Source organism: Pyrgilauda ruficollis, unplaced genomic scaffold (assembly GCF_017590135.1).
Source record: "Pyrgilauda ruficollis isolate IOZ18807 unplaced genomic scaffold, ASM1759013v1 scaffold16, whole genome shotgun sequence".
In the NCBI taxonomy this organism is placed as follows: domain Eukaryota; kingdom Metazoa; phylum Chordata; class Aves; order Passeriformes; family Passeridae; genus Pyrgilauda; species Pyrgilauda ruficollis.
Genome location: NW_024514764.1, coordinates 12,681,062 through 12,706,958, shown reverse-complemented (window position 1 = coordinate 12,706,958; position 25,897 = coordinate 12,681,062). Strand labels below are relative to the sequence as shown.

At 50.5% G+C, this 25,897-nt stretch overlaps 2 long non-coding RNA genes across 2 annotated transcripts; one reads left to right on the top strand and one right to left on the bottom strand.

The window, feature by feature from the left end:
- Window positions 1-4,402: 4,402 nt before the first annotated feature.
- Window positions 4,403-13,948, bottom strand: LOC121350818. Its single transcript, XR_005954725.1, has 2 exons — window positions 13,555-13,948; window positions 4,403-6,735 (listed from the first exon to the last, which is right to left on the bottom strand). It is a non-coding gene; the product is annotated as an uncharacterized LOC121350818 (long non-coding RNA).
- On the top strand, window positions 10,538-25,661 carry LOC121350819. Its single transcript, XR_005954726.1, has 3 exons — window positions 10,538-10,677; window positions 17,867-18,844; window positions 21,975-25,661. It is a non-coding gene; the product is annotated as an uncharacterized LOC121350819 (long non-coding RNA).
- The last annotated feature ends 236 nt before the right edge of the window (window positions 25,662-25,897 follow it).

The following is a 25,897-nucleotide window of genomic DNA, read 5'->3' as shown; positions in this document are numbered from 1 at the left end:
GTTTTCCAGCAGCTTCCTACTCCCTAGGTTACAACTTCCCCCTCCCCATAGTGGGTTGCACTTCCAACTTTCAGGTAGTAATTCTGCAAATACCTCTTGCATCTGAAGAATGTGTTCCTGAAACCATTGTTAGGGTTCTTGGTTCAGTTGAGGTGTGTCGGTATTCCTTTTCCTACAGTCAAGGAGCTAACATGATCCAGAATTGTTTACATGCCTTCCAGTGTTATGTTGTTATCTTAGAGTCGTTCCAGCCTTTCTCCCTGACACTTCTTTCTCCCAGTTTTATAGACCCTGCCATCCTTGCTCTCTCCCTGCTCAGCTGTGTGCGAGGGCAGAGCTCAGTCAGGACATGCTGGCTCCTTCAGACACTGCACAGTACCCAAACCTCCACCAGCCCCAGCCCTGCACCACGAGGGGCTGGCAACCTGTGCTTAAACCCGAAAGGAGAAGGTGCTGGAATGGAGCCCCGGGCCCCAACCACCTTCCTCTGCATTGTTCAGGATGCAGATCCTTCCCCTCCAGCCCGTAAAGTACACAAGGCTCCCATGTTGCTGTGGTGTGGGGCTGTGGGATCACTGGATTTATGGGAACATCCAAATACCAAACTCCAAACCCACCAGGGCCTCTCTTTGTTGGCGCTAAGCAAATAAAGACACTGAGGACAGCAGCACTGGTGGACTCAGAAATCAAGGGCTCTTGTCTGCTCTGGGAACTGCCAGTGATGGTACTCTGCCTTAACTCTGGATTGGGAAGAGACTCCTGCTGGGTGGCCCGTGGTGCCCCCTTTGCTCATTGCCAGGACAGCAGCAAGAGTTCCACAGCTGGGGCTGCCAGGGGTTAAATCTCTTCAATGCAGTGTAGTAACCAAATCAAGAAGTTCGGTTCTCAATGGATGGTTTGGAGGGGGAGGTTTTCCAGGTGCAAAGAGATACCTGTTTGTGTTGTAAACCAGTGTGAGCTGGACCTTCACACCTCCCCTTAGACTTTTGAAGATTTATCCTGACACAAAAATGACTCTGGAGGCGTTTCTAGCAGTGTTGTGTGGCTCTGCTGCAGAATTCCTGACACGTGTGCTGGTGGGAGGCCACAGGCAAAGTTCACTCCATTAAAATGCCTGTGCTGTGTGTGCTGTTGGTGCCAGCAGTGCTGTCAGTGAACGTGGGGGGTTGGCTGCATCCCCAGGGGTTTATTCCACAAGACAATCCATGCCTGCCTGTGCTTTCAATCTTCAGGGTGGTTTAATGACAGTGATGTAAAAATGATCCAGAGAAGGGGACTGGGGAGGTTGCTGAGTATTTGTGAGCCCCACGTTGCCTTCTGCCCCTTGCAGCACCTGCTCCAGGGTGCAGAGTGACGAGGAGTGCACAGAACACTGTCAGCAGTGAGGTCTTAATCTGCTGCTGACACACCAACATGCTTTTTCTCCCTGCTGCTCCTGTGAGAGATTTCTCAGTGAGAGCCAGGTAAATGGCATTCCCATTGAGTAACTTCTGGCATCAGGATTTTGGGAAGGATGGATTTGCTGTTACTGCCCAGGATTTGGGGCCATTCCCCTTTGCTGGAGGTAACATGAGCACAGTGAGCAGAGTGAGACAGTGACACAACCTTGTTACAGCTTCTGCTGTGTCCCAGGAGTGACAAAATTAGGGGAGGAAAGGGAGGGTTCCCCAAAGACTTTTCCCAAAACATAAGTATTTGGATACTCTAGGGCTAAAACAGAAAGGAGGATTTTGCCCAGAGCAAAATTGAAGGGAGCACCCTGTACCCATAGCAGCTTTAGCTAAAGAGGAGCTTATTCCTGAGTGAAAGGCCAAGTTTTTTGGGTTTCTGGCATTTTAAAATTGCTGACTCTGACCTGTTTCTGAAACTTTCAGTCTGAATACAGCAAAAGGTGTTGCAAGGGAGCAGTTAATTCACATCACAACATCTCAAGAGGCTGAGGGTGCCTGAGGTTGGCTGTAATGCCTTTGGCTGTTTAAATCTTCACCTTGGCTTGGGGAGGTTCTGCCAAGTTTAAAGACCCTCTTTTCTCCCTTCTTCCCTGCTGTGGTCTCGTTCTCTCCATCCTGATGGGACACACAGGTGGCTGTTGCCTCTCTGTTCCTCTCCTTTGGGAACCTGTGTCTTCCTCACTGCACGGCAGCACCAGAGCTGAGCTCAGGGCTCTGCGTGCTGCTGTTGCTGCTGGTGCCTCCCTGTGTCCTGGGGAAAGGGGAGATTGTGTTTGCTTTGATGCCTTGGTCCATTTTGCCTGGTCACAGCTGCATCTTCCTCCTCATGGTGGTGACAGAAGATACAGAAGAGGCACGTTCCTGCAGTTAAATTTAAGAATTAAATTTTAAAATGCAGTTGTTCATTGATGTGATTTTTCCAGAAAATGCCAGAGGGATGGTTTAGCTGTAAGAACAGAATGATTTGCTTGTGGGGACAGTCAAGGTGGAGGTGGAGGGGCGACCCAGTGCCATGGCACTGCCATCTCAATGCCCAGGCAGCTGTGAAAAGCCAGCTGAAGTCTCAGAGTACTGCTGAGGCTTTACTGGCTGCTTGTGGAATACCAATTTGGGCAGCCAAATCATTTACTCCAATGTTTTTCTCCTTTTGAGTTCTCTCTGCAGGCTGTAGCTGTCCTTCCTGGGGTAAAACTTGAATTGATCTTTGCTGTTGCTGAGACTGAACTGTGCAGGCAGTGGTACTGGGATTCTGCAAAATCCTATAAAGAAGTTGGAATTAGTGACCATTACTCAGCAGTTCCTGCAGGCCCTGGGGCTGGCTGAGTGCTGCCATGGTGTGAAGGTGTCTCAGTTCAGAGCTGTAGGCAGGGCTCGGTGTCATCCTTTGGCTCCTTATGGTAACGTGCTTCCAGCTCTGCAGCTGGGGACACCAGGAGAAGGGAATGTGGAACGAGCTGCTGGCAGCTTTCAAGGGCTGATCTGTGTGTCCAGGAGTGCTGTACAGGAAGGTGTCTCAAGTGTGAAGCAGAGCCTCAGCTTCCCAAGCTGTTCTTGTTTTCTGGAGGCTGGGAACCAGAGAGCCTTAAAATGGGCTGATTTTATTAAAATCTGCGTTAACACCACCCCCTGAACTCTGTACAGAGAGCTTTATTGGTGAAAGTCAGGCAGCAGGAGCTTATTGCCTTTGTCCTACTTAAAGAGTTTGTTTAAAATTAAACAATAGGCTCTGTAGAAGTTGAAGGAGAAAATAAAATGGGTGGAGTGTGTCTTGTCTTGACGGTGGTGCAGTTTGAGGGTGCCATGGGAAGGAGGTTTGAGGTGCTTTGCAGACACTGGGTAAAGCACTAGTAAAAAAAAAAAAAAAAAAAAAAAAAAAACCAAACATTTTGTATAAAATGTCTTTCAAGTCTTTCTGATGTGAACTGAACTTCTGTCTCAGCCCTGATAAAGGGCTGGGTGTACGACACGTACAGAACTGTTTGCTCCTTGCCTTTGGGAGAATATTGGCTTGGGAGAAGATCATTTGGGACAAAACAGATTGGTGGGAGATATTTAAAGCTTTTTTTTTTTTCCCTGGTTCCTTATTATAGCTGCTAAGCATTTGCTGCCCTAAGCCAGGTGCCCAGCCTGAGGCTGGCCAGGAGTTCAGGCAGGTGCTCAGTGTCTTCCCACACTCCTGCTCAGGGATGGAGCTCAACATCCTCCTCAGGAGCTGTCCCACCCTGGACATCAGTGTCTCAGGCAGCAGCCCTGGGTGTTTTACACTTCTGGAATGGCCCCCAGGCCACTGTCAGCACCTCCTGTCCCAGCCTTGGTGTGGTTTGCTCCATTCTCTCCCTGTTCTCTGGCTCACTGCAGCAATTGCACAGAATCCCAGAATGGTTTGGGTTGGAAGGGATCTTAAAGCCCATCCAGTGCCACTCCTGCCATGGCAGGGACACCTTCCACTGTCCCAGGCTGCTCCAAGCCCTGCCCAGCCTGGCCTTGGACACTGCCAGGGATCCAGGGGCAGCCACAGCTGCTCTGGGCACCCTGTGCCAGGGCCTGCCCACCCTGCCAGGGAACAATTCCTTCCCAATATCCCATCCATCCCTGCCCTCTGGCAGTGGGAAGCCATTCCCTGGGTCCTGTCCCTCCATGCCTTGTCCCCAGTCCCTCTCCAGCTCTCCTGGAGCCCCTTTAGGCCCTGCAAGGGGCTCTGAGGTGTCCCTGGAGCCTTCTCCTCTCCAGGTGAGCACCCCCAGCTCTGCCAGCCTGGCTCCAGAGCAGAGGGGCTCCAGCCCTCGGGGCATCTCCATGCCCATAATGGATTTTAATGTCCAGAAATTGCAACGTTCACTGAATTGAAGAACTGCAGAGAAGGTCCTGGCTGGGAACAGTTGGTACCAGTTAAGTTCCCACTCTCATGGGTGATGCTCTGACCAATTTGTCATCCAGCTCATTGCTTTATGTGTGGTGTAAGCCAGTGCCACCACTTGCATGTCACTGATTTGGCCACCAATTCTCAAATCCTCCTTCAGATGAATCAAAGTGACTTTCTCAAGTTTTTCCTCATTTTCCTCCCTCAGTTACTCAAGTCTTCACTTGTTTCTACCTTAGTGCATTCCATCTTTGGAATTGAAGCTGGTTTGTATTGATTTGTGCTGACAGATGCAGCTCAGGGCAGGGAAGGACACAGCATGTGGTCCATCTGTGGGTGTGCCCGAGGGGAAATGCCTCTTCAGTGACTCTGAAGTTTTGCCTTTTCCAGGTGAGCCCAGGGTTTCTTTTCAGTGCTGGACGTACCACTGCGTCATGTCCAAAGGAGGGGGTGGCAGCACTGCCAGCTCTGCTCTGTGTCACTGCCTCAGGCAGTGTTTGCCCCCTGCACAGGTACTGGCATGGTCCCACTGGCACCAGCAGATGTTCAGGAGCCCATGGTTACCAGTGACCCTCTCCCCAATTTCATTGCTTCTGGTTTCAGAGCCCATGCTGAGATACAGACATACGTGATACCTATGCTGAGACAGAGACCTGTTACACCCTCCTGCAAGTACAGCTTTAAACTTCCAAAGTAATAAACTCCTTAAAGCCAAGAGCCTTAACAACTGCAACATCTGCTGAGACAAGAAACACAGTTCTGAGGTTGTGCTGAGTATTTGGGAATTTTTCTTGCTCAGTGGTGCGTCTCTGGTTTGCAGGGAGGCAGCAGCAGTGTCCAAAGATGACAAGGACCTTGGCCACCCTCACCCAGTTCCCCAGGAACAGATAAACAAGCTCCCCTGTGTGCTCTCAGGAAAGCCACTCACTGCCCAATCCCACCTGGATAGCTTTAGTTATTGAATTGCTCAGGAAAGCTCCTTCTTTCCTTGAAGCAGTATTCTTAACTTAGCAACAAATGTTGTCTTTGCTGGTGGCAGGGGCTGGATTCCTCCTTTCTTACCCTTTGGTCCTTCCAGCACTGAGGGGGACAAGGCAAGGATGTAAATGATGGGAAAGGGGAGTCAATTGGGAAGGAGCTGGATGTGCCCCTGGCACGTGTGCCCTGGGATGGATGGGGCCTGGCACATGTGCCCTGGGATGGATGGGGCCTGGCACATGTGCCCTGGGATGGATGGGGCCTGGCAAGTGTGCCCTGGGATGGATGGAGCCTGGCACGTGTGCCCTGGCTCCAGCCCAGTGCAGGAGCTGCCAGGTTGGTCCCGTGGTGGTGCCGGGGCAGCAGCAGCTCCAGCAGCCGAGCTGTCCCCAAGCTCTGGGGGGGTTTGCTCCTGGGCTGCTGCCCGCTCCATGCAGCCAGGCCGTGGACACCTTGGTAAATGCACCTTCCCTCCTGCCTGTTGGTGTGATTTTCTTACAGAACAAATTTCAGCTGGTTACTGAAAGCCTGCGCTGGGAATCGGAGCTGTGTCCGACCGCGCCCAGCTGGGGCTGGGGGTGAGGGCTGGGCTTGGATCTGCCCACCCTCTGTCCACACAGTGATCCCCCTGTAAAAGCCATCACTGGGCATCGAGGGTGGTGGTACCTGATTACAAACAGCTGGAGAGAGATTATTTTTGGAGTGATCAGCTGAAACCAGGGTTGGCTTTGGTTTGCCAAGGCCTGGGAGCCAGCACAGCCCCTGAGCATCCCCTGCTTCCTTGAGAAGCTCCCTCAGCACTGACCCAGGGCTTCAGCACTCCCTGCCTCGCACAAGCACACGAGGGGATGGATAGAAATACAGATGTATAGAAAGCATTAATTGAAAATGCCATTGAAACATTATTGAATTACAAATTGAAAATTAATTGAGAACAGTTTCCAGTTGAAATATTTTAAAAGGCAGATTTAAGTGTTTTGAGGTCTCCAGGTTAGCTGGACATTATTTTCTCCTGGTATCTCTGGTTCCTTTCCCTCCTGCCCAGCGCAGCCGTGTTCCCACCTTCTCCCTCCCTTGCAGAAAGAGAGAAGCGCTCTGTTTACACCCCTGCTGGGGCAGCCTCGCCCGGGGCTGCACGGGGGACGGGGCTTCCTCGCAGCAGCCTCGCTGTAAATACTCTGCCAATGCTTCGTGGACAAACCGAGATGGCAAAAAGTTGTATCTGTGAAATGTTGAGCTCTGTGTGTATATAGATCCAACGTGTATTATCTGCAGCTCTGTATCAACTGTATATTAAACTGCTCCGTGTACGGCCGATCATTTCATGCTCTCTTAGATGTAGAAAAGCTGAGAAGTAATTCACAATACACTGTGTCAACTCCAAATCGTTTTTGCTTTCGTATTTTTGCTCCAACCCTGCTTCAGCCGCAGCCCTCGGCACGTGATCTGGAAGAAGAATAGTTTGGGATAGGTTTTTCAGCCCTTTGGTTTGGATCTGGCTTTTAACAATGTTTCTTTGATAATCATGAAGCCACCAAGTTAATTTTTGATTAGGTGCGTGTTTAGGAGGCGTCTTAAACCCGGAAGGGATTTGTCACACAGCCGTGCTGCACTTTGATATGTTGGTTGGCAGCGAATGACCTTCCTGTTCCCAGTGCCCAGGCTGAGGAGACAACTCCTTCCTAATTTTTCCTCATTTTAATGCAGCTCTGAAGCATTGGGAAGGGGCCGTGCAGCTGCCACTGGCAGCACCTCTGCAGCCACCTTTGGTCACTGCTGGGCAGAGCTTTTCCCCACAGGGAGCTTGTGTTGGCCAAAACTGGGAATGAATTTTAAATAGTTATTTTTCTATTTGGCAGAGAGCACTGATAGGTTACTCTGGAATTCCAGTGCCTTATTCAGAGCCCTTTAATTTGCTTGGAAAGGGGAATGAGGCAGTTTTTCTGGAGTGAGTGTCCACAGAGCACCGAGTGGCTGAGTGGCAGTGGCTGGGCAAGAGCAGGAACCTTGATAGTTCCAAAACCGGAATCTGGCCCAAAGAACAAGCCCCGTGTCTGTCTGTCTGTCCCACACCCCCCACCTCTCTGGGGGTTTCTTGTCAGCATCCCACTGTGTGTTCATCAGGTTTCACTGGGGAATGGAAGCCCTAATGAGGCCCTGAGCCCTCCCCGGTCAGGGTTTGACCTGGCAGATGGCAGAAGGTTTCCTCTGGATCCTGCTGCCTGTCGGTCACCAGTGACCCACCACCACTGCAGCACCAAACCCTTCTCAGCAGGCAGCCAGAGCATCTGAATGTGTCCAGCCACACCGTCCAGCTTGCCTTTCCCTCCTCTCCCTCAACTGCAGCAGAGCAAGAGCTGCTGGAATTAAAGCAGCGTCCAGTTTCTCTGGGTCCCAACTGATTCTTTTCCCCCGTATTTTGAACATTTGTTTTTTCCCACACACCAGGTAAGTATCAGAGCACACAGGAACACCTGTGGTGTAACTGCACCACAGCCAGCGTTTGCCCCGAGCTCCTCAGTGCCAGCCCAGTGTTAATGCCAGTAGGGGTGTGTGGGCCTTGCTGGGGTGTTCCCAGGTATTCGCCTTCTCCCGTAGGTGGAAACTGTTCCAATGTTGTCCAGTCAGGTTCTGATTGTGGATCCTGGTGATTGTCAACGCCAAGGGATATTTTTTAATAAATCTGGTCAAGGTATTTCAAATGAATCCAGTCTTGTTGTTTTCAGTTTGTCTTGTCCTGGGTGAGCCCATGTTAAAGTTTCTTTTCTCTCTGTGGTTTGTTTCGTGGTCAGGACGTGTCGTACACCGATGGGTTGGGGGTACTGAAAGACCCACCCTGTGTGTGGTTAGTTTACGTGGGGATGTGTAACAAGAAAAGCCCAAAGATCTCTCAGGGAGATGTTTCACAGCAGTTCCTGACAGTCTGGGCTGTGTTTGTCCCTAGTGAGCCTTGGGTGCTCGGCCTGCTGCCGTGGTGTGCTTGGCCCAGCTGGACAGTGGGGGACAGGGGGCCACCCCGGAGGCTGTTCCATGTCTCTCATCTACAGGTGCTGCCAGGGCTCTGGCGCCTCAGGCATGCTGCAGAATGGGATCTCTGTGGGATCCACTGGCTTCCTCTTTAGGCAGAAGGAGGCTCCAGGATTGCCCTGGGTGCCGGGAAGGTGAGTGGTACCTGACCCCACAGGTTGTTGGTGTGCGGGTGCTCCCAGGTTCTGCACCGCCTGGCTGTGCCACTCTCAGGGTTTCCACTTCTGAGGAGCCACCATCACCTTGGGGTAATGGAGAGGTGCTGCACCCCTGGAGCCATCTCCCAGTCTGGCTGGAAACTGCCTGGTCTTTGCCCTCCTTGCTTAACCAGAGGTGATAGTTCAGCTTTTCTGTGGAGGTCAGAACTTGCAGGTGGCCTCTGGCCCAGGCTTGGCCACATTTTAGGACCCCAGTGCCCTCCCAGCTCCAGCACTGTGCGAGGTGGGTGTGGAGCACACCTGCCAGCTCCTGCCCTGGTTCCCCTGGGGTATCCTTGAGGGTTTCTCAGGGATCTCCAATCCAAGCTGTTCCCCTGTTTTCCTGGGGCTGCTCCAGCTCTGTCTGGGTCACAGCCCTGGGTTCCATCTCTGCCCAGGGAATGCCCATCTGCCTCTCCCTGCTGTGACTTCATCAAAGGACTCTGCCCTGGTCCTGCTTCAGGGGCAGCCCATGGAGAGGGTGCTCTCACCAGGCTTCCCACATCAGCCACCGACCTTCCTATTCACACCAAAGAGCTTTTCCTTCATCTCTGGGTCAAATATTTGTTTGGAGCAATGATTTCCCCGTTCTCTCTGGTTCTGTGACATTTCAGTCCAGCAGAGCCCACAGCAGTTTGTATTAATGGCTGTGGCCACTGCAGTGGCATGGGGGACCTTGTGTGTCATGGCTCTGCCAGGGGGCCCTGCAGGGCTGTGCTCAGCCTGGCCACAGCAGATTTGGGTCTCATCCATTAATCACTACTTTGCTTTTGGTAACTAAACTTCTGTTGCTTTGCGATGTCAAGCAGCATTTCTCATTTCCCAGCCTCACAGAGTTTATGGGAATCTAAGAGCTAGATGCAAATGAACTTCATTAACATGCTTAATTATCTTATAAACCTCATACCCATCTGTCCTGCATATGCTTTGTACTTGACACTTGATGACAAAGTGACCATGTTGGGCTTGGCACAAGGTGCCTGAGAGAGGGAACCTTTGGGAAGAGCCTGGCTCTGCCTGCAGAGGGGCTGTGTTAGTGCCAGGGGCACGCTGGAGGTGAAATGTCTTTTTTCAAAGTCTATGTCTAAGCTGGGAGGTGGGAAATGGTGTGTAGAACATGTGGCAGAATGGCACAATCTCAGGAATGATCTGTTAAAAGCAGAGAACCAGCATGGAAACAATTGAAACAAACCCCAATCCCTGTCCGTTTGCAGCCCAGGATTCTGGACTGGATTCCTTGGTGGCACATGATGCATTTCACAGGGGGGAAGCTGTGCTGCAGTCACAGCACCAGGGGCCCTGAGCAGTCTCAGGGAATGCTTCTGTCCTTATTTAATGTTTTTGAAAAATAGCAGAAAAAATGAGCCTTTACTTCTAAGTTGGTTTGCAAACTGATGGATCTACCTGGGCAAGGGACAATGCAAACCCCAGACTTGTGCCAGAGCCTCCTGAGGGTTTAGGGGCTGTGACAGGGTCTGGGCACAGACTGTCAGCTCTTCTATATGACAGAGTCATGTTGGAGCCACCTCTGTCAGTGGACACTTGGCACATGGGGTGACCCTTGAGGTGCTGCTGTGTGCTCCTCGCTCACCTCGTGGCATGGGAAAAGCAGTGATGTTGTGTTGGTTTCTGCTTTTTGGGCATGTGTTTGGAACCAAGCTGAAGCAAAACATGAAATTTTGCCAGCCTGAGGGGGAGAAAGGACCCAGGATGAGCAGCCCTGGGAACAGCTGTCCTGCCAGCAGAGCAGTGGTGAGTCCGTGTGTCCGGGCAGCGGAGAGCAGGGAGCACAGTGCATAGCGAAGTGCTGACGAAGGATCTCCTTCCCTCCTCTCGCTCTTGCCAGCTCACATCAAGCCAAAGACACCTTGTTCCTGCAGGGGCTTGGATAACACGCCAGCCTGGGCTCCCCTCTGCCTTCCACCCTTGCATCCAGCCTCCTGGTCCGAGGCCAAGCTCCCTATCACGTTACCAGCCCCAGTCCCCTCCGGCACCGGCAGTCATGAAGTTTAGGAGAGAGAATGTTGAAAACTGTGGAGCTGGAGCTCTAAATAATTGTAAATATGAGCAAACCAGAGATGTGGCTGCAGGGCAAGTATTGTCTCTGTGTGCTGTGGTTGTGACCAAACTGGGAAGTTGAAGAGAAAACACAACTTTGCAACAGGTTGGTGGTTTGGGGTGTTTTTTGTGTGGAGTTTGTGTGGGTTTTTTGGGGGGAGCTCAGGCATGTGCCCAGTGAGCCCAGGCCCCCAGGGCACAGTGGTTTGATGGCATTGCAAGTGATGCACAAACACGTATTAGTAGCGTTTTTTGATAACTCTGTGCCAGTCACACTCTGAATCCTTCTTCCTGGAAAAAGAGGAAATAATTTAACTTTCCTTTCTAATTCGTAGAAAATACAAGGGGAAAGTGGCCCCCCTCACATGGATCCTGCCTGTAGAGCTGCTGTTGCACAGTTCCTGCCCCAGCATCCAGCACTGATTCACACCACAGGAGCCACAGCTGCACCTGTGGGTGCCACTGTGATCCAGCTGGGCATGAACAGCTCTGCTGGGGACAGGTCCTGCTGGTTCAGCTCCTTGTCTGCCAGGAGCTCCCCCAAACTCTGCCTGGTGAGCTCATCTCATCTCTGCTGAGAGGGGTCCCAGGGAGCCTGTGGAGAAGGGAACATCCACGGGAACAGAGGAGCTGGTGTGATACCAGGATGGTACCTTGACTCAGAGGTCCCCTGAAATGGTTTTTAGCCCCAAAGGTGCCCAGTTTGCTGGTGGTGGGGGCCTGTAAAGGCTGTCAGCTGTGCTGATGCCAAGTGCACCTAGGGGCATTAGAAAAGGGAAGTCAGATGTGACAGGCTGAGCCTCCAGCTGAGGTCTTGCAGCATGGGTCACTCTGCTTCCAGGCCATGTACCAGGACTCATCCTTCCCTGCTGACCCCCGTTCTGGAAGTAGTATCTGTTCTCCTCCTTTCTGGATGGGTTTTGGGGTGTCCATGTGCTACCTGCACGTGGGAGAAGGCAGTCTCTTGCTTTTATACCTGCTGCTTAAAGGTGTAAATGCTGTAAGGCCCCTCGTTGCCAAAGATGCTTCCCAAAGGCTGAAGATGCCAGGAAAGACCCCACAAAGCAACGGGACTGTGATAGGTGGAAAGCTGCGGTTCTCCCCTTTGTCCCCACCAGCAGCTGGGGCTAGGGTGGCCTTGGGGACAAGGGGACAGGAGGGGCTGGCAAGGGTGCAGGGCCCGGCATGTCCCGGCCTTTATCTCCCCCTAGTGCCACCCGCCAGGCTCCTTTACTCCGGTGCTGCGCCGGGCAGTGCTGCTCACAGCGGCCCTGGGGCTTGAGGGCACCAGCTCTGGGGCAGCCACATCTCAGAGCAGCACAGGGACTGTGGGGAACGGGGCAGGGCATGGCTGTGGGGCTGGACCCCGCTGGCCACAGGAGTGATGGCCTGAAAATCCTGGTCGAGTGAGCGTCAGGAAGAGCCACAACATCCAACTGCAACAAGGAGGTTGGCATCATGGGAGCTGCGGTGGTGATGGGAGGACAGGAGATGGTGGAGAGTGAGGTGATGAATGTGTCTTTGCTTGGCCTGAATGGACCCGAAAGGTGACATTCCCAAGGCTGAAATGAGGCTGTTCTGGTGGCACTGTCACCTGAGCAAGGCCAAGGGTCCCTTGGAGCTGTGACATTCCTGAAGGAATGGAACAGGGTCACCCCATGCCTTCGAGGCCATGGGGATGTGCAGCCGTGCTTGAGGCAGCCCGGCCCCGTGGAGCTGGAGACCACCTTCGGTCAGCAGGACCTTGCTGAGTCCCGAGCCGCTGTCCCTGAGCCATGTGTGCACTGAGCTGTGCCCAGCCTCAGCAGCAGCCGGGGGTGGCACACAGCCCGCGGGGCTCTGCTCCTGAGCCTTGTCCTCTGTTCTCTCCGAGCTTCCCATCGCCCGTGGTTTGAGCAGGAAAAGGGCAAGAGGCTCTTCCTCACAGACTGGCTCCCCTCAGCCCGGCAGGGTAAGGTGTGGGAGGAAAATTGTTAAAAAGATAAGGTCTGGCACCACAAAAGGGCTCTGTACAGCTGTGGGTGGCGTCTCCTCGGTTTGGTTCCCCAGGGAGCCGCTTCACACCCTGCTGCAGGTGACGCGCTGTGCTCTGCCTCGGGAGACCCGGCACCGCTGCGGCTCCACGTTTTGTGGTTGTCTCCAAGCTGGGGTTGGAGCCTTTGCTGATTTAGTGCGTTTCTGTTGCTCTGCAAGTTTTCCGATGCGTTTTAGCGCTTTAAAAAAGCCCTGCACATGGTGCCGGGGACACGGGGCGCGCTGGGGGGCACAGGGGGCAAACAGGGCTGGGTTTGGGGCTGTGCTTGTGGGGCCATGTGGGGCAGGGCATGGGGCTGTGTAGCGTGAGGCCATGCTCCGTTGGGAATGTGGGATGCACAGGCAGCCTCTGCTTTATGGGGGTACCCAAGCCATGCTGGATCCACACCACTGCGTCCCACACACAAGGACCTGCCCAAGCTGGGGGGTCACACAGCAGCTGTGGATGTGCCTGGCCACAAAACACCCAAACACTGCAACCTCCTCCAGCGCCCTGTGCTCTTCCAGTCCCGGCGCCAATCCCGGGGCTCTTCCCAGCAGGAATCAGCCCACTGAAGGAGTTTGCTGCTCTCTTCTGGCTTTAGACACATTCGAGTTGGAGAATTCCTCTTTTTCAAAGCGCCCAGAGGGGACTCGTGCACGCACAGGGTTAATCGAAAGCCCGCTGGGTCTGGGCAGCCCCCCCGCGCCGGCCGGCCCCTGGCAGCCCTGTGCCCGGGTATTTATAGCACCGTGAACTTTGAGCGTGTCCAGCGAGCGGGCAAAACCCGCTGGGGACCTGGGGACGGCCCCGGCAGAGCTGCAGGCTGCCGGGGGTCCTGGCCCAGGCTTCAGCAAAGCAACCCAGACCATCCAGCAGCGCATCCCGGCCCCCTGCGCCCCCCACACCCCACAGCCAGGCAGCTCCGGGGCACCCAGGGACCCCCGGTGTGGGACCCCGTGAACGCACCTGGGTGGCCAAGGACGTGGGGCTGAGCCTCCTTCAGCCACGGCGCCGTCAGAGCAGCATCCTCCCAAGCTGATGCTCCAGGTTTCGAGCTGGCATTCCTGGTTTCAGTAGCAGTTGAATGCAGGCGTCTTCCCTTTTCCATGACAAACAACAAGCAGAAGATCCCACCTCTTCACGGTGTCCCGGGGCAGATTCCTTCTCATCAGACAACCTGCCAGCCAGTTCACCGTGTCCTGGAGAGAAAACATCATGTGTGGCTTCCTTACTCTGAAATTAGGCAGAGGGAAGGGAGCGTATGGGTGGTAGGGGATGGGAAGCCTGTGTGTGTAAAGCCTTGAAAAAGACCTAAGACAAAACAAAACAAAACAAAAAAAAACCCCAAAAAAAAACCCCAAAAAAAAACCAAAAAAACCCCCACCCAAAACAATTAAAAAACCCAAAAAAACACCCCAAAAACAAAACAAAACAAAACATCCCAAAGAAAACACCAACCAAAAAAGAGAGGATTTGCTTATCTTTTAGCAGGTGGCATTCAGTGCCCCATTGAAGGGGCAGCCCAGAAAGCCAGCATCATCCTGGGCTCATCCACAGCATGGGCAGCAGGTGAGGGCAGGATTCAGGTGAGAGCCCACCTGCAGAGCTGCCTCCAGAGCAGGGCATCAGCATCAGAAGCATGTGGGGATGCTGGAGAGAGTCCAGAGGAGGCACAGAGATGCGAAGGTGCCCCTGCCATGGCACAGGTGGAGCAAGATGAGCTTTAAGGTTCCTCCCAAATGATTCCATAAAAAGGGCTATGAAGGCACCCAGGGGCTGCAGTGTGGGGGTCTCTGGAAGACCCCAGCCCTACTGGTCAGTGCTTCTCCAGCATTTCAAGTCTGGGAGTTGGTTGGGGCATTATTTTTAGGAATCATTGAGACTGAAGCAGAGAGGAGAACAGGAAACCCTGGTCTGCCATGCCTCCATCCACAGTGGGATTCTGCTCCAACTGCTCTGTGTGCTGAGATCCCCTTAACTCAAAATGGATATGTGACTTTGCACAGAAAAAGCCAGAGGGGGAGGTGGGCCTCAAGGATGTTTAAAGAAATGGAGTAGCTTTCACCCAAGGAAGAACTATACAGGCTGGGATGCTTGATCCAGAGCAGGAAATGGCAAGTGAATAAGACAGAAAGCAGAAGAAGTGAATTTTTCCCCAGGTCAGAGAAGTCTGCGTGGATCTTCAGGAGGACAGTGGGAGATTTCTGGTTCTATGAGATGAATCTCTGAAACAAAGATTATCTTCTCCTGGAGCCAAGTGTAGGATTTGCAGACCTGGTTACTGGAAACCCACCAAGACCATGGGGTTTTCTGCCCTCAAAAGCAACTGAAATGTTTTGACCAAAATTCCCTATTTTTCCTGTGTTTTCACTGTGATTTTGCCCCCAGAAGAGTGCATTTCATCTGCTGTGGGTAATGTATGACAGTGCTGGAAGCAAAGGAAAATTGGGTCCTGTAAAGGGCAGTGTCTTGAAATTTTGGTCATGGAGGACCAGCCTCATTTATAATTACAAATATACAGAGATTTGTGCAATTACACATCCCAGCTGGCTCTGAGGGCAAGTGCTCAAGGTTGCCGCTCTTTTCCTGAAAGCACTGGCAATTTACTTGTGGGAAAACTTATTTTATAACTTGAGAAAATATAAGGGTGTTGCTGTTGCCCTCTGAGAGGTTTTTAGGTCCTGCCCACGCCAGGAATGGCCACAGAGCTTTGCAGCAGCAGGCAAAGGAGCAAGCACTGAAATATCAGGGAAGGAAAGGGAGGAATGGTTTCATTCTTACAGATTCCTGCATAAAATAGAGGCTAAAGCACGTCTTCAAAATGATTGAGCGAGGACACTGCTCATTACATAAGGTTGTTGGGGGGAAAAAATAGGCTGATTTACATTTTTATAGGAAATAAAAGGAGGTTTGTGGGTGACATAGCACCTTCCTCTGAGAATGTCAGCATGAGATAAGTGGGCTTCAAAGGGAAGAGTAACTGTTTTCCCGCAGGGACGGAGTCCATCCCAGAGAGCTGAGTCTGGGAGAAAAACGCTTTTTGAAGGAAATTTTTGTTGCCGTTACAAATACGTTTATTTAGCACAATTCACATTGACTGCGAGGCTGCTACTTCTCATTTCTGCTGGTTCCTCTGAATTTTGGTGAAGCTTTAGGTAGCAGGAAAACCAAACTGCCTCTGTTTTGTGGATGTGGTGTTTTCAGGGCAGGAGGAGAGGTCGGTGTGCTTTTTAGGAGTGGGGGGATTTTGTCAGGGTTGGAGTTCAGTGATACTTTAATTTCATTCACAGTGAGTCGCCTGGTGGGGTTTTACCCTGGTTTCAGGTTGGTGGCCCTCTGAGATTTGCTGTGCTGTGCTTCAGATCCGTGGCTGTCTGGCAGAACAATTCCGGTTGCTCAAAAGCACCGATTAGCATAAATGAAGGAGTGGGTGAAATGTTCATTATATTGCCTACTGTCATGTTTGTGTACCAGATTTTGTTACCATCTGTCATTTCTGTTTTCTTGTTGTTGCCAAAAGTTGTCATTCTGAATGGAGGGTGGAGACTTATCTTCAAAAGCCAGCATGAGATAATTTTAGGTACTTCAGGGCTCATGTGTTCCGTGCTGGGTGTCAGTGGCCCTCACGTACATCAGCCTCACATGTCTTTGGTAAAATCTGGACAATGGTTTAGTTAAAGGAGTTTTTTAAACCATTGGGGTCATGCAAGTGCATAAGATTCTCATCTCTTGTCATTTAAAAAGAGTATCCGGTCCTTGCAATATGTTCTCCTTAGTCTTAAAACAAAATACAGGGTACAGAGAAGGGTGTATGTGGGGACATGGCGGTGTTAAAATCCAAGGACTTGCCCAGAGATCTGACCGAGGGAAGCAACAGCTCTGCTATAACGGACTGCAGCATCCCCAGATAATTTCCAGAGATGTAAATATCCCAGGGACTGAAGCTGGACAAATTCAACCTTGAAATGAGCCGCAGCTCTCTTGCAGGAACGGTGGCTGCATACTGCGACAGCGTGCGAGGGGAGCGGTGCCTGCACCGGGGCTTGCAGCCTTTCGAGCAAAATTAGCTCATTTCAACCACACAGCTTTAATGCAGAGACTGGAGGAAGGGCTCAGCCTGCAAGCAGGGACCTGGGAGGTGAAGCCGTGAGGATTTCTTGCCTTGTCCAAGTCCTTTGTGATCATCCGGTCTGAAAGCTCAGTGCCCTGTGCCAGCTGGGGATGGAGAGGGCTGAGGGTGCCTGGATCATCCTCCTTTCATTGGGCTGGAGCACCAGGCTGCTGCTGTGAACTGTCAAATTCTCCCTGGCAGTGCCAGGCCCATGCTGGCACCTCGTCACTTCCTATGTCAGCCCACAGCAGCTCTGCTCTCCCCAGGGTTGCTGGGTTTTCATGTGGCCTGAGTGACAGGGCTCAATGTTCACCTGAAATGCAGTGACTTGTGACATCCAAAAATGCAGAAAAGATTATCTAATTACTTCAACTGGACTTAAACTCCAGGAAAATACAAAGCCAGACAGTTTGGGGATGTTTTTTGTTAGTTTGGGCTCAGCCAGTGGTGCAAAGTCATAACCAAAGCCATGATGTACCAGTGTTGTGGTGAGAACTCTCACTGGTGTGGGAGTGCAGAGGGTCACTGCTTCCTCCAGGAGAGCTGGGGAAGGAGGAGATTGAGCTGCCTTTGCTCTGGAAGCAGCAGAGATCATTCTAGACATCTCTGATCAAAGGCTGGGGGGAGACCAGGATCATGCAATGACTGCAGTAATTACTGGGTACTTCTTTGAAGGTGTCTCAGGTACCTCTGTTTTGTGTTATGATCTGTATTATGCACTTTCCAGTGCCTAAAGAGGCTCCAGGAGAGCTGGAGAGGGACTTTAGACGAGGGCCTGGAGTGACAGGACAAGGCTTCCCACTGCCAGGGGAATATTGGGAAGAAATTCTTCCCTGTGAAGCTGGTCAGGCCCAGGCACAGGGTGCCCAGAGAAGCCGTGGCTGCCCCTGGATCCCTGGAAATGTCCAAGGCCAGGTTGGACAGGACTTGGAGCACCCTGGGGTAGTGGGAAGTATCCCTGCCCATGGCAGGGAGCGGAACAAAATGAGATTTAAGGTCCCTTCCAACCCCAACCAGTCTGTGATTCTATGAAAGCCCTGTATTTTATCAAATCTTTGGGTTCTTTTATAATACAGATTTGAGGTAACAGCTCTGTCATGTTTTAACACTTCAATAATGTAAATTGTCTTTCCTAGCTCAAATTCTCCCATATTTGCTCTCTCCCAGAGGATAATTCTACAAAGCTCATGAGCAAATTCCACCCGAGCCTTTCAGGATGCTGTGAACATCACTGACAGCCGTTGTGAAAAAGTTGGGTCTGGGTTTGTTTCACAAGTGTGAAATAAATTTCAGAGCTCTCATATTCAAAAGAGCCTGGTAAATTGCCCTAAACGAGCACCAAGTGTCATCTTGTGTGGATGACAGAGGAACCTGGAATGCAGCTGAGAAGCCTTTGGACAAGCAGGAAGAAGTGGGCTTGGGCCATGGGGAGTGGAGCTGACCTGGCAGAGGGGCCAAATGGGCTGATTTAACAGATGTGAGCATACACTGGATGTGGAGGAGCTGGGGATTGAGATGAGGTGCAGTAGTTTGTCAGGCCCTGCTCCAGGATGACAATGATGGGACCTCCAGGCTGGGGGATTGAGAGCTGATCTGGCTCCACTTCCCTGGTTAGCACAAGGCTGGGATAAGCTGATAGAGGGTGGAAGAAAAGCAGGAAAAAAAGGAATTTCTCATCTTAACACCTAATGTGCTGCTGGCTTAAGACAGGAAGACAAGCGACCTCAGCTGATCTAAGACAGAAGCACAGAGCACATCGACAGCCAAGCCATGAAACTCCTCCGCAGGAATGAACCATTAATGGAATTAACCATCGTGCCCAAGGTGGACAGCTTGGGGTGAAAAGTTAATCCTGATATAATTAGAGACAGCCTTGTAACAGCAAAATCGTGGAGTCACAGGTCACAGGGTGAGATGCCACCAAGACCTTGCAGTGTGTCAAGTCTTGCAGGAATGGGACAGGAGTGTAACAGAAATCATCTGCCTCATGCTTCAAAGGATGGAGCAATATCCTGAGAGAGCTGGGGAAGGCTTCTCTGTCCACCCAATGAAGTGTTTGGCCTTGAGGAACTCAGGCAAGAATATCAAGTCCAACCAAGGACACAAAACCCAAACAAATTAAAATGCATCTGGACTGATGTGCAGGTATGTTAAAAGAGTTTCCTGACCTTTACAGGGATGGTTTTATTCCCTAGAGCATCACATTTTATTATTATTGCCTTCTACATAATTTGTCATAGAAAAATATAATTTTGGCTATAAAATTATTTGCCTTCATTTAAGCTCTGCAATAGTATTTAACTTTCTGATCCTTTTTGAAACTAATTTCCCCAGGCAAATTACGTCCTGTGCAAAGAGGTTCTTGTCATTAATGTCACAGAATGGGACACCACAGCTGGGGGCGGGGGGAAGCGTTGGTGGTGGGTGATCATTTCTTTGATAACCTTAAAAGCAACAGAGTAGAGCGCCTCCTTGGAATCATTCTCTCACAGGTTTTCCAGAGGAAACAATCCAATTTTGTCCTGTGCTGGTTATCACCATCACCTCAGTCACTTTGCTGCCCTGCTGTGACCCCCTCAATCTGAACAGGGTGCCAGAGAAGCTGTGACTGCCCCTTCCCTGGCAGTGTTCAAGGCCAGGTTGGACAAAGCTTGGAGCAGCCTGGGAGAGTGGAAGGTGTCCCTGCCCATGGCAGGGGGTGGAATGGGATGCTCTTCAAAGTCCCTTCCAAACCAGTCTGTCATTCCATATTTCTATGAGCTAGAAGCCATAATAAAAATAATTAGTTCTACTTTCACCTGACCCCATTATTTAGGAGCTCGTGCGAACTTACAGTGAAAGGTGATTAATGCTGAAAAAGGGTTTTCCAGCTAAAGCCCTCGTGTTTGGGAGAAACTCTGGACTGAGTCACCAGGAAAGGTTTTGGGTTTGGCTCTGTGCTGGGCACCCAAGAAGTGCCAGGTATGATTCAGGCAGCCAAAACAAGGCAACAGGAGGGATGCAAGATGCATCCAGCTGGGATGCATGAGAGCCAGGCTGCCCAAGGAGCTGCCTGAGAGAACCACAGGGCTGGAGAAATAGTGAAGCCTTTAAACTGGTTGTTGCCATAACAAGAAAAAATAAAGAATTTGGTTTGAATCAAATGTGAAAAAAATTGCTGAAGGAGAAGGTGAGTGGATTGATGTGTTTTAGTCATTTTGTCCTCTCTTACTCCCTTTAATTTCCCAGTTTTGGAGTTAAAAGCTGTTTTTAAAGTTTTAAAAGCAGGGAAATTAGGTGTTTTCACTGTCAATTAATAAATCAGAAGGTTTCAGTGCTTTCTGAATTCTGAAAGCTGAAACTTTGAGGGGTTTTCTGAGTACTTACTGAAGCCCTGAACACACCAGAGTTACCTGCAGAAGGTGAAGATTTCCACAAACACCTTATCTGCTAGAAAAAGGGTGAAAAGAGTCATCATTATCCAACTTAGGGGGCAATGTGGGGCTGGGCCAGTCCCACTTTCTACTGGTCCCAAACCAGTGAGCATTGAACTTCAAGCTCCTGTAGAATTTGCTCTTTTTTACACAAAACAAGGAAAAACAAAAACCAAAAAACCTCTAGTGGTAGGGGAATAGCAAGGCTGGAGGCACAAACAGGCAGTTAATATATTCCCCTTGTCAACCCTGCTCAATGCCCTCCCTGTCCTGATGAATATTGAAGAATTTCATACAAATTGGAACAGGTTCAGCAGGACAGTTTTCCAAGACCCAGCCCAGAAAGGCTTCCTGGTCGCCGCTGGGGGCCCTTTCCTCTATGGGAGGAGTGCACAGTCCGCAGGAGGAAGTTCTTCCCTGTGAGGGTGAGGAGGACCTGGCACAGATTGCCCAGAGAAGCTGCGGCTGCCCCATCCCCAGAGGTGTCCAAAGCCAGTCTGGATGGGGTTTGGAGCAGCCTGGTCTGGTGGAAAGTGTCCCTGCCCACGGTACGGGGCTGGAACAAAGGGGCTCTAAGGTCTCTTCCCACCCAAACCATTCCATGATTCTGTGACTGCACGTGGCAGTGTCAGAGCAAGGACAGGGCAGCCACCTGAGTCTGTACTATTCTCCAAGAACTTGGGCACAGTTAACTCTTGGAGGCTAATGCAGAGGGTGAGGGACCTGTCTGCCACCTAAATCCAAAACATTTCACAGCTGGCTTTTAACTCAGGAGAGAGGGAGAGAGAGAGGCTGACACTGCAGAAGAGCTTGGGATTGCTCTCTGGATGACTATGGGAGTTCAGCAGAGTTTCTGATGAAAAATAAAGTTTTTCAAGAGTTGTGATGAGTTCAATCCACAGCAAAAAGCTTAAAGGCTAGTGTGGAAGCCAGGATTAACACTGAGAAGGTACAGAGTTTCCCAGGAATGAAGCTCCTTGAGATAACCAAGCCTTGCGCTAAAGCTGTGACTGATAGCAAGAAGAGGCAGAGGGACAGGCAAGGCTGAATGGAGCAGGAGGAATTGCAGAGCCACACTGTTGTGGCTGCCTCCACCAACCAGGACAATGGCAGAGCAGGAAAAAATGCCGCCAGTGTCCCCATGGCCTGGCTTGACAGTGGCTCAGCAGAGTTTTGCACACAGGTGACTAACAGGATGATGGTGAGACTGTGAGCTTGGCCAGAGTTTTCTTGGGAACACCAGATTTTGCTGCAGCAAAAAATAAGGACTGTCAGCCAGAACACAAGGAGAGCATTTCCAAATGTGACCCCAGACACTTACCTGAAGTCACTGCCTTGCTGGGAGCATTGCTACTGATTAGGGAAAAAAAAAAATAAAAGGAAAAAAAAAGCAAGGAAAAAAAAGCAAGCTATATATAAAAAAGAACTATAAGATTTATAGCAATGAATTACTTCCACAAAAGATATATGCAGTGTGTCCAAGTAGGTTAATAAATGCTTGGATGGCACTGAATTGAAAGGAGCAATGCTTAGTGTGGTCAGTAGTGCTGAGCACTTGATTACAGAATCATAGGATGGTGTTGTATGGAAGATACCTTAAATGCTCTTTCCTTCTACCCCTCTGCCATGGGCAGGGACACCTTCCACCAGACCAGGCTGCTCCAAGCCCCATCCAGCCAAGCCTTGGACACTTACAGGAATTCAGGGACAGCCACAGCTTCTCTGAACCCTCTGTGCCAGGGCTTTCCCACCCTCATAGGGGAGATTTTTTTCCTGATATCTAAGTTAAAACTACTCTCAATTTGAACCCATTCCCCCTTGTCCTGTCACTACATGCTCTTGTAAACCATCCTTCCTTTCAGTTCCCTATAGGTACTGGAAAACCTTGTCTCTGTGATGCCATCATGGAATGAGCAGAGGACAGAAATGACATGGGAGAAATCTGGAGACACCTTTCAAGGGATGAAGAATCATCCAACCCCTCTGGTTTGAAGATGCTGACAGGCCACTGCTCTGAGCTGTGTGGAGGGAGCAGAACGAATGGAGGGAAGCACGAGCCCTGGTGGGAAGGATGAGGTCTTGCTCCAAGATAAAGGTTCAGGCAAGAGCTGGAGCCTCTGTGAATTTGGCAGAGGGGAGTGTGAGCAGTGCTCACTCCTGAGCTCACAGCTCAGCACCCAGGCTCAGACTGAGCATCTGGCATTCAGCTCACACCATGCTGTGAGCGGCAGCACCTGAAGAGCTTGTGAATGCCCTCTCCTACTGGTGGTGTAATGGGAAGGCCACATCTTTAACCAGGGGACAAGGCAGGGAGGGGGGAAACACTGAAATCTTCCCATCTCAAGTGGCCAGAGTGTATCTATGGGCATCCCACCTTTCTCTGTGCTCAGGGAAGAGATCTTTCACCATAATCTGCAGCGGAAAAAATGTTCTGTGTCTTTTTTTTGGCCCATGTTGGCTGAAACCGCCCATAAACCACTAATTGCCACTGCTAAAAGGGAGCTGGCAGACATGAAATTTGCCCAGATTACCCAGATTACTATTTTATGGGTAGAAATATGATTTCAAACTGACTGTGGGGCAGGTTGCAAACTGGTGTCAGAGAGATGAGAAACCATAATGTAGCAGAGCCCAAAGACAGACATTTTTTGTGGCAGTTTACTTTAAAAATAAAGCAAATGGACTGTTGTGTCTCAGACAAAGTCTGAGATTCGTCGAGCAACAACCTTGAGTGAGAGCACAAAGATTTATACAGGTTTTTCTTAATAGTTTGTCAGGCATGGCAAAGTTACAGGCTTCACATTTGGGACTTAAGAAAGAAGGACCCCTCAGAGTGACAGACTCAATTATGCTGATGACAGAAGACACTGTTTTTCCTGCCCCCTTGCTCTTGCTTTTGTGAGATATGTGAGATAGCCTTACCCATTACTTGGGGGATTCCTCCACATCAGAGTTAGATGGTCCTGACAGATGATGGGCAAGATTCTGAGCAATTTGCTGAAAAGTCCAAGTCTGCATCCAGTCCCCAAGAGACTCTATTCAACAAGTAGGTAGGAAATGGCTTTACATTAATGAATACTTAATGAAAAGGAGAGCAGAATCAGATCTGATTGGTGCTTGTGGGGTATCGCCCACAGAACAGGTTTAGCCACCTGCAAATACTCTTTCTGCATGAAATGAAGCAAGGAGACCCTTTGAGACGTGTGTCAAGCTCTGTAGCCCAAGGAGCCAAGAGTTTGCAGAAGTTCACAGACACGCAGCTAAACACAAAACAGTGCTGTGATTGCGGTCCCTGGGTTACCACCACTTCCTGAACACCACAGAATTCACACACACAATGAAAATCAGAAGCCAGAAACAGCAGTTATTTCACATAAAATTGCTCCACAATCCCATGAGTGCAGGGTTTGTGTAACCAGACGTGCCTAGAGAAAGAATAGGCAGCACCTTCTGCAGCAGCCGGGAGGAGTGGAGGCAGCAGGCCCTGGGCTTTTCTTCTATCCTGGAAGAGCTTTGGCAGCACATGGGAATGGTAAGGCCACCATGTTCTGGGACATAACATCACCAGGAAAAACAGACTCCCATTCCCAATGAGAACTCCTCTGATGGTGCCACAGTGACTACAAGTTACAGGGCAGAGCTCCTCAGAAGTTATTCAAACACTGCTAATTGTTTGGCTGTAAGGTTTTGAGGTCACAAGCTATAGAAATGATACTTCCATGTTTTGGGTGGGGAAGGGAGGTAGGACCTCAGGAACTGTGTCTTTAAGCAGCTTAGTTCTGGAGACAGGAAGTCTGGCGATGGGCTGCAGCAGTGCAGATTTTATTATGCAATTTCTCTTGGAACTAGTCCCTGAATAAAGGAGTTATCCATTAAGCACCTGCTTCACCCTCCCTCCTGAACACCACAAACGAAGGTCTCAGGAATCCTTTCAAGAGCTTACCCATCAGTGGGGGAGCAGGGAGCCATGCACTGGGGTCCAGACTGGTAATATTGATGTATTTGGTTTATAGTGTCTGTCAAAGGGTTTCTCTTCATTAAATCCTCCTACTCTGTTTGAGCTTGTTCCATGTTTGGCATTACTAGTGTACTAGTGGCTGAGGCCATCTAAGTCTTGCAATACTGATCCAAAGGGCTGTGGTACCCAGGCTACTCTTAGGCCCTCAGGATATTTAATCATAGCCCTCTTCCTAAGGGGTAGCCAAGGTCTTCCTCTCCCTCCTATCATTAACCTATCATTGCTGTTCTGATCCCATGGTAGGGGCAGCTGGGGACATTGCAGCACGGAGAAGCTGCAGGACACAGTGGAAGTAGGATCCTCCTCCTCTGCCCCTACTGCCTGGGGTAAAGGATTCCCTCCCTCCAAAGCACCTCCTTTCCCTCCCACTCTGCTCCTGGGACTTGCAGCCCCACTCTGACTTCACCAACGTGGCAAGCCTGGCACTTGCTGTAAAGACAGAGGAGCTCTCCCAGCTAATCATGGCCTCCATACATCCTCTGCCTTTCTCCCAACAGTGGGTACATGGCATTTCCCTCAGAGGCACTGACACAGCAGCTCCTGTCACAGCACTGGGGCTGTCAGGGCCCCTGCCTCAGCGGCTGTGTGCTCAGGCCTGCAGTACTGGTGTAACACGGGTGTGTCACCCAGCACCAGGCAGCATGAACATCCTCTGGAGAGGGGCAGTAGCTGTGGGACTGCTCAGGATCTGTCCCCAGTGGTAAACTCCATCCTGGCTTTATCCCAGAGCTGCAGAGCTCATGCAGCAGCAGGGAAAGGGGTCATGAGGGGAGCAAAGTGCTATGGAGAGCTCCTGGTGTCAGCCACTCCTGCGTATCCATAAGTGATGTCATTGTAGAAGTACAGACTCGTTTGGGTTTGAGGGATTTTAAACACCAGCTCATTCCACCTTCCTGCCATGGGCAGGGACACCTTCCACTAGCTCAGGTTGCCCAGGCCGTAATGACCAAGGTAAGCACAGTGATCCAGGATGCAATTCAAAATACATCAACCAAACTTGTTAAAAAGTTCAAGCAGGAGCCAGAAAAAGACTGCTGTCCTCAGCTGTGCCTTAGAGTCTGACCTGACTCCCACTCCTCACCTCCAACAGCAAAACATTTTCCTTTAACCTAAACTGGGATAAATTCTTAATACCACAGTAAAATGCTGCTGGGTAAGAGCTGCTGCTTTTACATCTAGAGGCACTGTGAGACACTGAACCTGTCCCACACTGAAACAGACGCAAACTCACTGCTTTGGAAGGAAATTAAAGCAGGCACAACCAGAGAGCCCTTACTTGTGTAACTAATGAGTAACACAGTGATAGAAGCAGAGGTCTGACAGACCTCCACGTGATTACAGCCAGACCAAGGACAGGCACCATGTAAATAAATACAGAATTTGCAAGTAAATGTAATGAAATTCATGTAAATGTAGAAGTAAATGTAATGAATTCGAGTTTTGCAGTAAACAAAAGGCAGACTTATTCTTTGCAAAGGAATCTGTCATTATAGATCTCCTTTAAACCAATAAATTATTGCTGTTGAATCCATTTCAGCTTATGGAGCTCATCAACACATCCTCAGAATCCTGTCCAGATCTCCAGCCACTCCTCCATTGTGGCTGCCCTTGGAGGACATTCCAACATGAAGGTGACAAAAACAGCCCCAAGCAACCAGTTTGGGTACAAGGAGCTCTGCTGCCACACACGTCACCAGGGCTCATAGGACCTGATTCTCAGGTTGGGAACCAGTATGGAAATCCATGGAACTATATGAGCTCCAGTCT